Raw genomic sequence first — 14,774 nt, forward strand, 5'->3', positions numbered from 1 at the left:
TTTCGGCAAAAACTCGATTTTGTAGTTTTTTGTATAATAACGGAATACTTGCTTCATTCTAAATTATTTTACATTAAAGCTTGATTAATTTAATATATAATTTAAAAAGTAAAACGTTCCATGTGATTTATACTATTATCAGTAATTGGTTTCAAGTCTTAAGTCAAAAAATTGTTTTTTTTTAATTTATTCCTAATACACATCAAAGCGGTTTACGACAGTGATATATTTAAAGTCAGATATCGATTAATACTAATCTAAAAAATGTCTCAAAACCATTTTAGTCAATTAATTATCTTATTAATTATAGTAAAGCTAGGGAATCTAGCTCCTTAATTTTTAAATTAGCTCTTTCAAAAATTTAGAAATTAATATTTATTATTTCTCAAAAATATTTTTTCGGATAGGCATATATTTGTTGTTTAGTAAGTAAGGAAACGGGTTTCTATTGTTCTTATCGTTTGTAACAATTGAACTGTTTCCTTACTTTTTGAACACTCTGTATATTACGCCCTTCTCCAATTTTTTTTTAATTGCGATTATAGAGCTACCATTAAGGTGGGGCCTATTTTGTAAGTCATTTCCGGGGTACATATTAGCTTTAGCGTGGCTCTGTAAGCATCAAATTTAATAAAATTGTATACATAATAAACATTGTACTTGACAAATGTATTTGTCGTTTTTTTAGTAATATTCTTATTTGTTTGATTACAATTATTGAATCAATGTGTTAAGTGATTGAATGATTGTTTATATAACTTATTAGCGAAAATATAATAATACAACTTGATGATAACAATGTAACTATCAATTTATTATGGTTGGTTAGGCATAATAATAATGAGCAAGCGTATGCCGGGAAAATAACAAGAAGAAGTAACAGTTCGCTTTGAATAAGTTTTCAAAACTGAAATAGTTCTTTTGGTGAACTTGAGCTGTTCATAAAGTTTCGGGTTCCTGCCTTGAGCGTTTAATGACATTCTGAGAGCATCGTCCACTTGGTTACCCTTTACTGAATAACATGAAATAAGCACGATTGTAAATTTTAATGATAATGTTGGGTTATCTTTACTTACTCTCATACTTCATTATCCAGCGAAGAAATGAAAAGTTTGTAGTTGCACTCTGCGTGGTCGATGGATGGATGTTCATACGAATAGCATTAATATTTAATAGTTGTTGTAGGTCTGTAGCCATCACTAACCCCAGTCGACTGTCGTCAATAGTACTATATTGAATAAATTATTAAGGTTTTGCCGTTTCCTTTGATTGAAGCGAAACAGCGTCGTTGAAGTTAACGAGTATTTGACATTGACTACACCAACCCCCTAAAGATTTATAAATTATTTTTATAAGGTATTAAAAAAAAAATAGAGGCCTGAGTTTGCTCTCATGCCTCTATATTATTTTTACTTGTTTTTTCTTGTAAAATACTTGTCTACATGATAAGTAGAATTAAGAAAACGTTAGTTTAGGTTCTGTCGTGTATGAAAATGATATATTCATGTTAGAGATTTTTTTAGTAAAACTCATACAAAAAATATGCATACCGTTCATTGTATGATAGTGATAATAACTATAAGGTCCATGCTGTGAAAACTTTGTAAGGTTAAATTGGGTGGTCGTTCGTGTTTGCAGTATAAACCCTAGAAACCGCTTCCATCGACCGCAATAATACCGAAACTTTGTGAAAATCGTTTACGCTTAAATATACTCAGTGAATAGGAGAGTAGGAGAAAGTAAAACAAAAATGTAATAATTAAAGCACGCGAGCCGCAATAAGTTTACCGGGTGGTAAGGTGGGTACCACAAAAGTGTAGTTAATGTCCATTTTTATGAGCTTGCACACGTGTACGTCGTCACATAAATAAATGAGATACGTACATTTGTTGCTTTGTACTCCAGTTTAGCCGTAATAGGGTATTATAGTTGAAAAATGTTTATATAAATTTCTACCATCGAATAAGTCTTAGGCGCAAACTGATGCTTCTATCATCAAAAACTTTCAACACTCCATTCAAAGGGGTTTACCGTATACCCAACAAACACTCATTCGAAAAACAAGATTTGTCGCCCATGGATTGCGTTTCATAGTGTTCCATAAGCTGAGTAAACAAATAAAGAAAATTCTTTTCTATTTGCTGATATCTGCTGCAATCGGATCGTTTCTTGCACAATTCTATAATCATAAAATTGTCATTCAATAGGTTTTAAAAGATTCTTGTGTATTTTGCAAACAAAATTTTATATTAATGCAAACAGCGTTCTTTCTATTTCGATTATTTTGTTCGTTGTCTGCAGTACAAAATCCATTTTAAATGCACGCAAGCTTTTGAAAACACATTTAAGAAAAATAAACGCTTAACGTGGTTTACTTGGACCCATGTGATCGAGTGAGAACCTAACGAAGCACGACGTGTGCCCAAGAAGTGTAAAGCTCTTGAATCCACATTAACTTTTTTTTTCATTATATTTTATTAAGTTTTAGTATAAACAACACTGTTGATCCCTCGATTCGTAACTGCCATTCTATGTATTCTTTGAGGGTCGATTTAGAAACACAAGCCTCTGGAGACCTTATGCAAGTTAAATATTTCAACGTATATTGTATATCCATATGCCAAAGTACCGTCTACTTATAAATATTTGATGTTATGCTCTTTTACAATTATTCATTACGCGCGACCTGTACGGTTATTATAATATGCACATAAAGATATAGAAAAAAAAACCTTACCTAAATAAGTCAATTGAAGGGTTCAGTGTAATAACTGACTTTTTTTAATTTTTTAATTTTTTTTTTTAATTTTTCAGGAGACAAAAAAACTAAATATTTTTTGTAACTTTGTATATCAGATATCTCTCTGTATACAATATTAGCATTTCTAATGGATAGATATAAGCCATATTTTAATTGTTGAAAATGTTTTTTTTATTATCAAACCATAAATTTAAAAAAAATAGAGATAATTGATTGTACTGGACCTTTTTAGATATTAGTTTTATATTAAAGTTAATTATCTTAATATTTTTTCCATAAAATTATATTTGTTCATAATATGAATTTACAATATAGTATATTTTGTCTACCAATTAAGCATATTAAATTCCATTTTTGATTTTAATAAATCATTTTTTATAAGCTTTATATTTACTACATGTAAAGTTTATTGTAAGAAGAAATTAGTCATAAGGAGAGATTTTAAGGGTAACATTCAAAAGTTAAATGGGTACCTTTTTTTTACTATTAAATAGTAAATTCTAATATCTCAAAAAGTTTTCGACCAGTCAAAATTTTATTTAGATCATTCTCCAATTATGAGTAATAATAAAAAAAAAAAAAGATTCTATTTAACATTCAAAATTACCTTTAAAATCTACCGATAAAAATAATTACTTCTTACAATAAATTTTACATTTACAATTGTTTATAAAAATAAATTTAATATTCATCAATATTCATTTTATAAAGAAAAATCTTTATTTTACAAAAAAATGGAGGGGTGGTATGTTTAATAATAAAATAAATCGTTTATTTATTAGAAATTACAAAAAAATTGTTTTGAAAAGAATTATTTGTTCAATAAAACTATTGTTTTATTAAAAACGATAAAATAATTTTTCTATTATTACAATATTTGAAAAAGACGTACCACGCTAACGGCCTGTAATATTTATTTTACAATTTATTATTTTTTTTGTGTTGTTAAATATTTTGAAAACAAAAAAAATTGCATGTAAGTGAAAAATATATTTAAGTATATTGAAAAAAAATATTTTTTTTTTGTATCATATTTAATACAATATAAAAATTAATTGGATTATTATAAATTATCGTTCAGTAGGGGCGAAGGAATGGATTATGTAAATCAATTAATTATGGTATTATAAATACGAAATGTTAAAAATTTTTAATTTGCTTTAAAATAAATTGTTTTTTTTTCGTTCGCAACGAATTAGGCCGTTAAGCAAATATTACTACTCATTATAGTATTCTTATCATTTTATTATACTACAGTTTTGACCTAGAAATAACCTCTTATACCTTGTATAATATTGAATATTAAATTTAGTATGTAAATGAAATACTTAAATGATTAAATCATTATTTAATTACGCGTTTAAATAATGCGTAAAATATTATTATCAAACAAACCAGAGAAATGACAACACGGATGTAATATTTAAAAAATAGTAATTTTTTTGTCTTTATATTGATGAAAATTTTGTTTTATAAAATATGTATTTAGAAAAATCACAAAACATAAATATGTTTTTTTAATTATATTTAATAACTAATTTATATGTTTTTATCGGAAATATCATTAAAGGAGAAAATTGGATAAAGAAAATACCTTAAAAAATAATTTATAGATTAGAAAATATCTAGTTTATTGTAAAACAAAATTCTGGAGGGTAGATATAATTTCTTTTTTACTGTAAAATGGAGAATGGCCTAAATTAAATTTTAAGTAATCAATGACCATCATAGTGTATTATTACTTTTTGAGTTGTTATAATTTTTAGTTATAGATAAGGGTTGGGCCACCACATGTAAAATTATCTACTATAACTAAGCATTATAGTAGAAATAGATAGTTTTATAAATTACTTCTATAAATCTTTAAATGCTAATATCTTAAAAAATAATACTATAAAACAGGTTTTTTACCTGTCAAAATTTATTATACTACTCCCCATTTAATAGTAAAAAAAAAGTTTTAAGCTTCTATACTACTTCCAAAAGTTCCCCAAATATCTACCTATAAAAATAATTTTTTTTTTAAATACACTTAATATTTATAAAGGTTTATAAAAATAAATCAAATTTTAATCTGTACAATTTTATGAAAAAAACATTATCTAACGAAAATATAGTGGGTTGTCTGTATTCTTAATAAGTTGCATTATATAAAACATTATTTGAGAAAATTGAATCACTAAAAATATAGTATTCTCTCTTTTTCTTTTTCCTCGTTCTCACAGCTTCTGATTTTTCTATCCTCATAACATTACTAAACCATCTATGTCTATTTTGTCTTATCTTATACACGATTACACCTGTACTCCCTTTTATATATTTGTTCCTTATCCTATATTTTCTAGTCATTCCACTTATCCATTTAAGCATTCTCGTCTCTGATACACTCATTCTTTATTCTATTCTTTTGAATATGCACTCTGAACCATACATCACTATAGTCTTATAGAACTTACCTTTTAGCCTCATTGGAATTCTCTTATTGCATAACACACCAGACGCTTCTCTCGACTTCAACTACCCTCACTTAATTTTGTATCTTGTCAATATAATCCTCGTCAATATCACTGTTCTTATGCACAACTGATCCTAAATACTTAAACCTTTCCAACTCTCCTATCATGTCGTTTATTGTTAATGATCTCCTAATTTCACCTACCTTATGCTCTCTTTTGTCAAACTCGTACTTTATATACTCTGACTTACTCATATTTTTAATTGCAGTATTTATTCTTAATCCCTTTCTTCAAAAGCTGATCTCCACACCTCTAGTTTTTGATTAATTTCTTCAATATTTTCTCCTATTAACACTATTTCGTCAGTGAACAACATGCACCACGGTACCTCTCCTTGTATTTCTCTAATAATTTTAACCATCACTATAATAAGAGCTTAAAGCAGAACCTTGGTTAACTTCCAGAACTTCCAGGCTTACCCTAAAATATTCTGTTACTCCGCTCACATTTATTACTCTGGTAAAAGTGCCGTTATACATATCCTATATTATATTAAAGTACCTTTTTGGGACTCTTTATTTATTAATTATCACTATATAACTTCTCTCATTATCAATCATATCTCCAAATCTTTAAATACCATACACACCTTTTTGTTCTTTTCTCTATATTTTTCTATTAGCTGTCTTTCACAAAAAACTGGCTCCGTCGTTTACTTTCCAGGCAAAATACCAAACTGGTTCTTTGTTACTGTTGTTTCTCCTTTTATTCATTTGTTTATTACCTTTTTTCAAATCTTCATACTATGACTCATGAACTTTATGCCTCTATAATTTCCACCTTCTTGTATATTTCTTTTGCCTTTAAATATCGCCACCACAATACTATACTTTTTTCACATCATCATGGCTCTTTAGCACCCTCTTATCATCACTTTTTATATACCCTACGTAGCGATAATCTTTAGACTGTTTTTTTCTTACTTTTGCAAGTCTATAGACTTCTTTTCACTTTCCTTTATTCCTAGTCTATCATATATCTCCTAAATTTCGCCTTACTTACAGTGCACTTAGTGTCTTTACAAAAACGTTTTACAAAAACGTTAAAAACGTTCAAAATCTTCTTTCATGTTGCACTTTTGTCTTACTTTGAACTATTCTTTCTTTCTCTCTATAATTTTCTGAACGTTTTCATCCCTCCACTAGGTTTCCTTTTTTTCTGGCATTCTACTCCTACTCTCAACAACAATCTTCTTTGCAGTATTCTTTAGACAACTAGCAAATCTATTTCATACATCAATTATGTTTTTCTAAATATCCCACATCATTCTCACTTTTACCGTCTTTAAAACCTTTTTTTTCTTTTATCCTTTTAATCTTCACCATCGAATCCTCGATTCTCCTCCTGTATTCTTTCTGTTTTTGTATACTCTCTTCCCATTACACCACAACTCCATTACCACCAGTTATGTTGTGTAGTTACACTTTCACCTAGGATAACTTTACAATCTGTTACTCAATTTACAATCTCTTACTTACAAAAAAAATATTTTATTTGTGATCTATTACTCCCACTTTTATAAATTATATAATGTTCTTCCCTCTTAGATTCCTGAGATAACAAATATTATCTTTTCTTTTCTTCAATACTTTTACTATTTCTCTACTTCTACCAGTTGATGTTTCAACATTACACGTACCTCTTTTCACTTTAAATATATCTTTCTCCCTTATACAAGAGTCAAACCTATTGTTGAGTGATGTCCCTACTTCATTAATACTACAAGTGTTTGATAGGCCTGTATACATGACTGGTTAAACAGCTATCGCACAAGTAATCCGGCTGTTATCAAACACTTTATTCTTAAGTTCTTCTTCATCTCTAAATACTTTATTGCCTCTCGTCTGTTATCCTCACGTACATCCGAAATGGGATATCCGTCCAAGTTCTGTTCAAGACTCCTCATACTTTATGACAAAATTTTACATTAGCTGTCGACCTGATACAACCTCGTCTCTTACGACTGGCAGAAGGGCTGTGGAAGTATGCTTATAATTTATAGTTATTTTGAATAAAAGTATGACTGAAAAATAATATAATTGTATATTTTATTAAAAATATAAGTAATAATACAACTTATACATTTATGTATTATATTATTATACTTTAAACAACTCGAAAATTAAATTCATTAAGATTGATTTTTCAAAGATATTTAATTATTATATACAAGTGGAGTAATCTTAATTTTTTTTTGATAATTAATATCATTGGTTGATGTTTTTATCGTAAACATAGGAACGATCGGTGTTATTTTTCTTTGTATTATTAATATCCTTCAAATATAAATTGGTCACATCTTATCTTAAATAAATAAGATTTTTTTTTTATTATTAAGAAACTCTACATTCTAACTCGATGATTTTTTTTTTTGAAAGAAAATTTAAATTTACACTACCTACCATAAAAACTACAAGAAAACATCTTATAGTATTACTAAAGAATATTTAAATATTAGATATTACATTACTGTTCAATACATAGACAATTGTTTGAAGTTCAATACCACCATGATTAACAATTCATATATTTTTTTCATTATTTTAAATTTTTCAAAAAATAAAATTATTTTAGTGAAATACTAAATATTTTATCTATCATAATTGGAACATCAATCTGATCACTAAATTAACTTATTAAAAAACAAAATTTAAATTACTTATTAGGTTAGAATTACTTGATAAAGGGTCCGATGTGTTACCAGTTATGTTGGTGTAAAAAAAAATTAACTAGTTAAGATAAAATGTAGAACTAATTTAACTTCTAATTATTTTAGTGCGTTCGAGTCCAGCCTTATGTATATTTATAAGCTTTTAGCTGGTATTTAATTTATATTTAGATCGAAGTAAAAATTAAAAATAATTTATACTCTAATGATCAGAGATTAAAATGAATTCATAAATGTTTAGGTAATCTAATTAAAAATATTAAAAATATTTGTTTAACCCAGGTTTTTTTCGTATTTTTTAATGTTTATGAATTGATGTTTATGGTATATATGTTGTTTATTAAGAACATTGATAAGAATTGAATATAATAGTAATATTTGTCATCTGCTTCGACTTGTTTGTAACATATGGCTTATATATAAAACTAAAAGACATTTAAAGAAATTGGTGTTCATAAGTTTTCTTTTTTTTAGATATGGGCTAAGTACTCATGAGAAATCGATTCCAGATGTTATTGTGCACAGATCTATTTGGTCAGAATTGGCCAGATGCTTTGCTTAGCTTCAAATAAGGCGCAAATAGCTTTAGTAACTATTTTATTTTGATTATATTTATTAAAATATCTTTTATTATTTTTATATTTTACTGACACAAAATCAATATTTTAAGCAATTTATTAAAGTATGTTTTGTGAGCAGTTTTGTCATTTACTTAAATCTACTAATAATGTTATGTAATTTCTTGGTGTTTTAATATCTGTGGTGTGTGTGAACGAATTACGGCGAATTTACGACTTTGACCCGGCAGATAATTCTGTGATAAATTCGATATTTACTATAAGACCATGCACTACTAGTTATTCCAATAGTATGCTTGTAATAGCCCGTTAACTGCTAACCCTTTGAAATTTCACACTGCGCCGTACAGTCGAATTGTTTGGTTTTATTACCGAATGCGATCCATGGAATATGCGAAATTAGCCACCCCCTCAGTCCTCTTTGTTCTATAGAATGCGGACACTGAATACACATTATACCTCTCTTTCTCTATTTCACCCTTCTGCGCGACAGATTTAATTAATCAAAGTTACGTCTGTCTTGAATTTTCTAATGATTCTCGAGAGACATAATTAGCTTCGAGTAAAATAAGGATTTAACCCTCTTAAAACTTTTAAATGATTCCCTCTTTATTTTTTATGTGACGCATGGTTACACCGAATGCTTCGTCTGACGACTAAATTTTAGTTACACCCGTCAAATGATTGATTGCTACACAGAAAACTAAAATAGATACAGTAGAAATCAAATTCCACACAGCTACTGTTAGGTAAGTACTTTGTTGATTAATCATGGTCAATTGGTTGGTGCCAAAATCGATTGTGCGTGTAGCAATTGCAATGAATAAGGGTAGCAAAGGTTATGGGTAAACAATGTAGCATTTAGAAAGGAAACTGAAAAGGAGTTTGAAAAATGGAGAGCAATCAAGATTAAGGTGCTAGATGGATGGTGTGACACTATACAAATATAGTGTGTGCATGTCTAAATGAAAATCGAAGAAGAAAGATGTCTATAGAATTCCTTTAATGCATGTGAGGGGACAATACATTTACAAGGTCAGATAGTAGAAAAAAGAGAGAGCTGGAAACCAATATAGTATGCACTATCTTAAATGTGATGAAAAGAACCGTAAACGGGATTTGGGGAATTACAAGATTTTAAGGGGTGAACAAAGAATCATTGTAAGATGATATTTTGAGGGACTTTTTTTAAAAATTCAATTTTCATTTGTAAAGTATTGGAAACTACTTTATAAATAATGTTTCTATATTTATAATTGAATTTTTTTTATCATTATTTATTCGAAATACTAAAATTATAATAAACTAAATACATTTTTATTTTAATAATTTTTTGAGAATACAATAGTATAGTTTATTTATAGAGAATTAAGTTCTTACTAAAACTTATTTCTAATTATTAAATTGTTTCTCGTGTAGTAGTGATTTTAAATTGAGGAACATAATTGGATAATTAAAAAATAGAGGAGTACTCGATCATCATTTTTCTTTTATTAAATGTTACTATAGTATTTAAAAAACTATATACTGATTATTCATATTTAAAATTAAAATTATTTAACTCAAAAAGCTACAAAAAAATGATTAAAATATCGCGGATACGTATTTCGAAAACATTGTTACTAATATGAACGCTAAACACATACTGACACACCGATAAAAAAAAACCCCTTATAGGTAATATTATCAAATTTTGTCGGTTTACACAAATTGATTAATGAATTTTACAGTAGGCCAAGATCCCAATTAATTAAATTGTTCATATTTTTAAATATTCCTATTGCCTCCCTTATATAAAATTCTTTGTAATTATTTACGTTTTTAATTAGTTTTACGGTTTTAATGGAGTCATTATATGTCATTAAATGTTCAGCCACAGTAGATTTATCAACTTCTTGATTTTTAATGTTTTTTGAGTGTTCTTTAAACCTGACCCCAATATTTCTTTTTGTTTGTTCTACGTAACATTTATTACAACCTTCACATTGTATTTTATAAATGCCTGATTTCCCTCTTCTACTACTTTATCTTTAGGGTCACCTAATAAATCTCTTAAATTATTACTTTAGGATGTTAATAAAGTAATACTAAATTCTTAAAAATTCTACCTGATCTATTTTAGATGGTTGGATAATATAAAATGGGTGATATAAGTTGGGGCATTAATATTCGACACAATAGACATCGCATTATTATACAGCTTATGTATTCTTAGCATAGTATATAGTTTAGGTATTAGTGAATTAAAAATTGTAATAAAAAACCTGAACTTTTCTACAATTATTATTTTATACAATTGATAACCGTTTGTATCCTCCCTTATCATTTTACTTAATGGATTTTTTTAAATTTCTTTATAAGGAACCTTTTTAATCATTTTTATACTCTATTAAAATAATCTTCTTTTGTCAATATTACTATTTTAAATAAAAACCGTTTTTATTTTTTAAGTCTTGTATGAGCCATGAGTGTTTTTCATGGTTTCCTAAACCTCCTTTACTTACTGAAAAAATTTTTTGTAGAAAATTTAAACACTCCCTTCTTGTTAAGTTTTGATCATTAAAATCAACACTTCTGACTTCTATTTCAATGTATACTAGGAGATCTTCCATCGGAAATTTTTTCGGTAAAAAATTAGATTTTAAAATCCAACTTAACTAATTCTGTTTCTTCATTAGAAAACACAAAGTTCATATAATTCTTAACTAAACTGTAACCCAATTTTTTAGAAAATGAAACTACCGAAATTTTATTAAAACTATTTATTTGGCCCTTATTTTGTGTTCTGAAAGTAAATTAAACGAAATTATATAATTTTTCATAAACATTCGATTTAAATGTACTATGATATAATTAAGACGTGTCATAATCGATAATGTAAAATCGATTGGAGTTATATAGCAAATGAAAATAATGATGGAAAGAATTTTCACTAATGAAAAAAAAAATAATCCTTGGGCGTAACATTTTCAACGCCCGCGCAAGTGTTCGATAAACCAGACTCGTGCACGATCGCTGGTCATAATAATGTTTTGAACGACAAACATAAAGAGTATAAAAAATAAACATGTTTTCCGTGTGCGTGCTTTTTATTTTATTAATTTATCGTTTTAACACTCCTCCTGGCGACACGCGGTATCTCGTAAATCCACAACGGTTCGTTATACTAACGCCCATAGGGAAATCAATTATCTCTATAATCACGATGTACGAAGGCGTTAATGAGAAAAATAATATTGAAGTGTAATGTAGTAAATTTTAAATTTTAGGCGATTATTAAAATTTACTGCATACCCATGTTTTACGCTTTAGATTTTAATGTCCAGTGTTCATTCACTTTGTTGTCGTTTAAAGTCCATAAATTAACGTTGATATTAATTTAATTAAATATTATAGAGCGAATATTGTAATCTATGTTATTCTTATATTTTTCAATGTCAGTGAAGTAACTTTTATAAAAAACACTATATAGTTAAGTTCTGTGTTTAGAATACATTTATTTAATGCCATTTAAAATATTTTATAACTCTTTGAATATTACACTTTTTTTTTAAATAAAAGTAATGTACTGATATTTTAGGGTAAACGTTCTAATGTATTCTTCTTTTTAAATAATTTAAAACAAGATTTTTTCTATCTTACGAATTTGTATAATTTTAGTCCAAACTTGTGACAAAAATAAAATATTCTCATTTTTTGATATTAAAAAATATTAATAGCTACATCTATTGTAGCCAAACAAGAATTTTTTTTCAGGTAAAGGGTTATTATTATTTTTTTTTATTATTTTATGAATTTTTCTTTTTTTGCTTAACAAAAAAAATTTGTTTGAAAATTCGAATTGATTTTTGTAAGAGTGCTGTAAATACATTTAACATTTTTGTTGTGTAATTGATCTAGTTAAACAAAACAATTTGAATTAATTAACCTTTAAATATCTAAAGCGCTGTGCAGTTTAAAATTAGAATTAAGGCACACAGAAGTTATATCTGTTTGCGTGTACACATTTTAAATGCGTGCTTCGGTCCAACTTATCATTATGATTTAATTAATACATAATTCATGACCAAAACTAAGTTGGTAACGTTCCGACAAAACTTCTGGGTCGACGCGACGCGACAAGACCGGCGACGCAGTTTCTAAAGAATTATTTTTTGTATAGGAAAAGTGGCCAATTAATCTCTTAAGTCAACCCTAGTCAGATTCTGTACAAAAGATAATCCGAAAAACGACACGTCCTGCAATTTATGGATTGGTTTATGTATTATCCATGGTGCTCTTTGGATATTTGTAACAGCTAAGAATTGTATACATTATTTTCGAAAACCCAATAAATCTCTACTTCTCGTATCGCGTTCGTGTGGTTATCAGAGCGGCGATTAGCTTGGAAATCGATGACGGCATTGCATAGGAAAAACATAACACGCTATACGGTGTCACGGAGGTCAAAAGACACACGATTGTATGCAACTTTCGTTATAAATTGTCCACACATTAAAATAAACGGGGTTGACGCGTGCAAATGAAAGAACAACTTGTAAATAGTAAAGTATGAGGGTTGATTGAGGTCGCAGAAATGCTACTGGTGTTACACATTAGGTCACCTGGCACGGCCGACACGATAAGTTATTACACTTTCCTAGACGCTTGACATGTTCGATAAAAAAAACTCTGTTTTTATTGGACATATAATAGTAGTATTCTAGTCTCATTAATGCACGCACATGATGTGTTATTAATAATTCGTAACGGAGTACTGTATTATTCACGTCAGTACTGTTTCGATTGAACTTAATGAAATATTCAGGAGTAATTTTGTTGTGGTTCATAAACAAAAAACGACACTCGTATAAATTAAGTAATTACTTGAAATTTAAAAAAAAAAGTCAATATTTATTATTGGACAGGCACATATGAAAATATAATAAAAACTAATGTTCTATGTGATAAGTCTTATATTAAGGGTGCTCACTTACCTGGAAACTTTTTGGCAAGCTTTGCTATTTTTCCATTTGTTTGCATGCTCAGTGTTTGGCAGAATCAAACTATTCTAATTCTTAAATCCACATTAGACTCCCTATCTATTAGACTTAGAAATTTTCAAAACGTATCGATTTTATGTATTTAAATTTGTCGGTTTTGAACAAATAAGAATTTCAAATGGTTAAGTGAACATTTATTAATGTACGCTGATTTGGAATCGGTGACTTTGTATACTGAAAATTAATACTTTCAAACATTGGCACAGCTGTTTATTAAAATAAATTTACAAAGATATAAAAGTTGCATTTTTTCGTTATATGCAATAAAAATAATAAATGTTTATTTAATAGTTATAATGTATATTTAATATAATTTTAACGATAAGTACTTAAACAACCATTTTATAATATTTTATTCTTTTTACGCCAATATACTGTACCAAATTGATAATACAAAATACTATTACTTTCATTGAATTTGAGTTAAAGAACTCTCATTGACCTTATTTGAACTCTAAAAAAAAATGATTATAATCATAATAATTTAAAAATATGATAAACGGCAACGACCCTACATTTTTATGTTTTGTGCGTACTTACTATCAGTGATGATGCGTATTTAATGCAGTTTCTTCTATTGTAATTTTTTATCCATTTATAAATAAGTTCTTATACTTCTATACTTTCGATTTTCCACTCTCCTCTTGTATCACTATATAGAAAATGTGTGAAGGCGGCGGCAGTCATCATTAGAAAGTGTGACATATCACGTATGAAAAGTTGGAATCCTAAATCGTAATAATAATACTGTATCCGGATATGCATATACATATTTTATAAGGATATAAATGTTTTCATTTTACGTTTGTTCTAAAATTTTAATTTGACTTTTATATATAATACAAAATCCATCAATATGTATAAGGTCTAAGGTGGTACACTATACATACTTATAGTTATTGGATTTTATAATCATTAAAACACACGTAAAGCTATTATTTTAGCGCTTTGTTTCTATGTATATTTATCTGAATAATTTAGATTAACTAGATAAAAAGCGTACTAAAAATTATTTCCAATGACAACTATGTTCTACAATTATAATGTTTTGTTATGTATAGTGCAACAATTAAGGACATCAGTGTATAGGTAGTAATTTGATTAACTTTAATTAGTATGCTACACTTATAAAAATTATTGGCAAGTGAAATCGATTGAACAACAGACACGTGCAACATTTGTCGTTCCGCGTATGGTTTGCTTTTTTCA

At 27.6% G+C, this 14,774-nt stretch overlaps 1 long non-coding RNA gene across 1 annotated transcript; it reads right to left on the minus strand.

The window, feature by feature from the left end:
- Positions 1–806: 806 nt before the first annotated feature.
- LOC126903889 (uncharacterized) lies at positions 807–13,722 on the minus strand. Its single transcript, XR_007703628.1, has 3 exons — positions 13,500–13,722; positions 1,077–1,328; positions 807–1,012 (listed from the first exon to the last, which is right to left on the minus strand). It is a non-coding gene; the product is annotated as an uncharacterized LOC126903889 (long non-coding RNA).
- Between the last annotated feature and the right edge of the window lie 1,052 nt (positions 13,723–14,774).

This window comes from Daktulosphaira vitifoliae, unplaced genomic scaffold, assembly GCF_025091365.1.
Source record: "Daktulosphaira vitifoliae isolate Bord-2020 unplaced genomic scaffold, ASM2509136v1 Scaffold_4, whole genome shotgun sequence".
NCBI lineage: Eukaryota > Metazoa > Arthropoda > Insecta > Hemiptera > Phylloxeridae > Daktulosphaira > Daktulosphaira vitifoliae.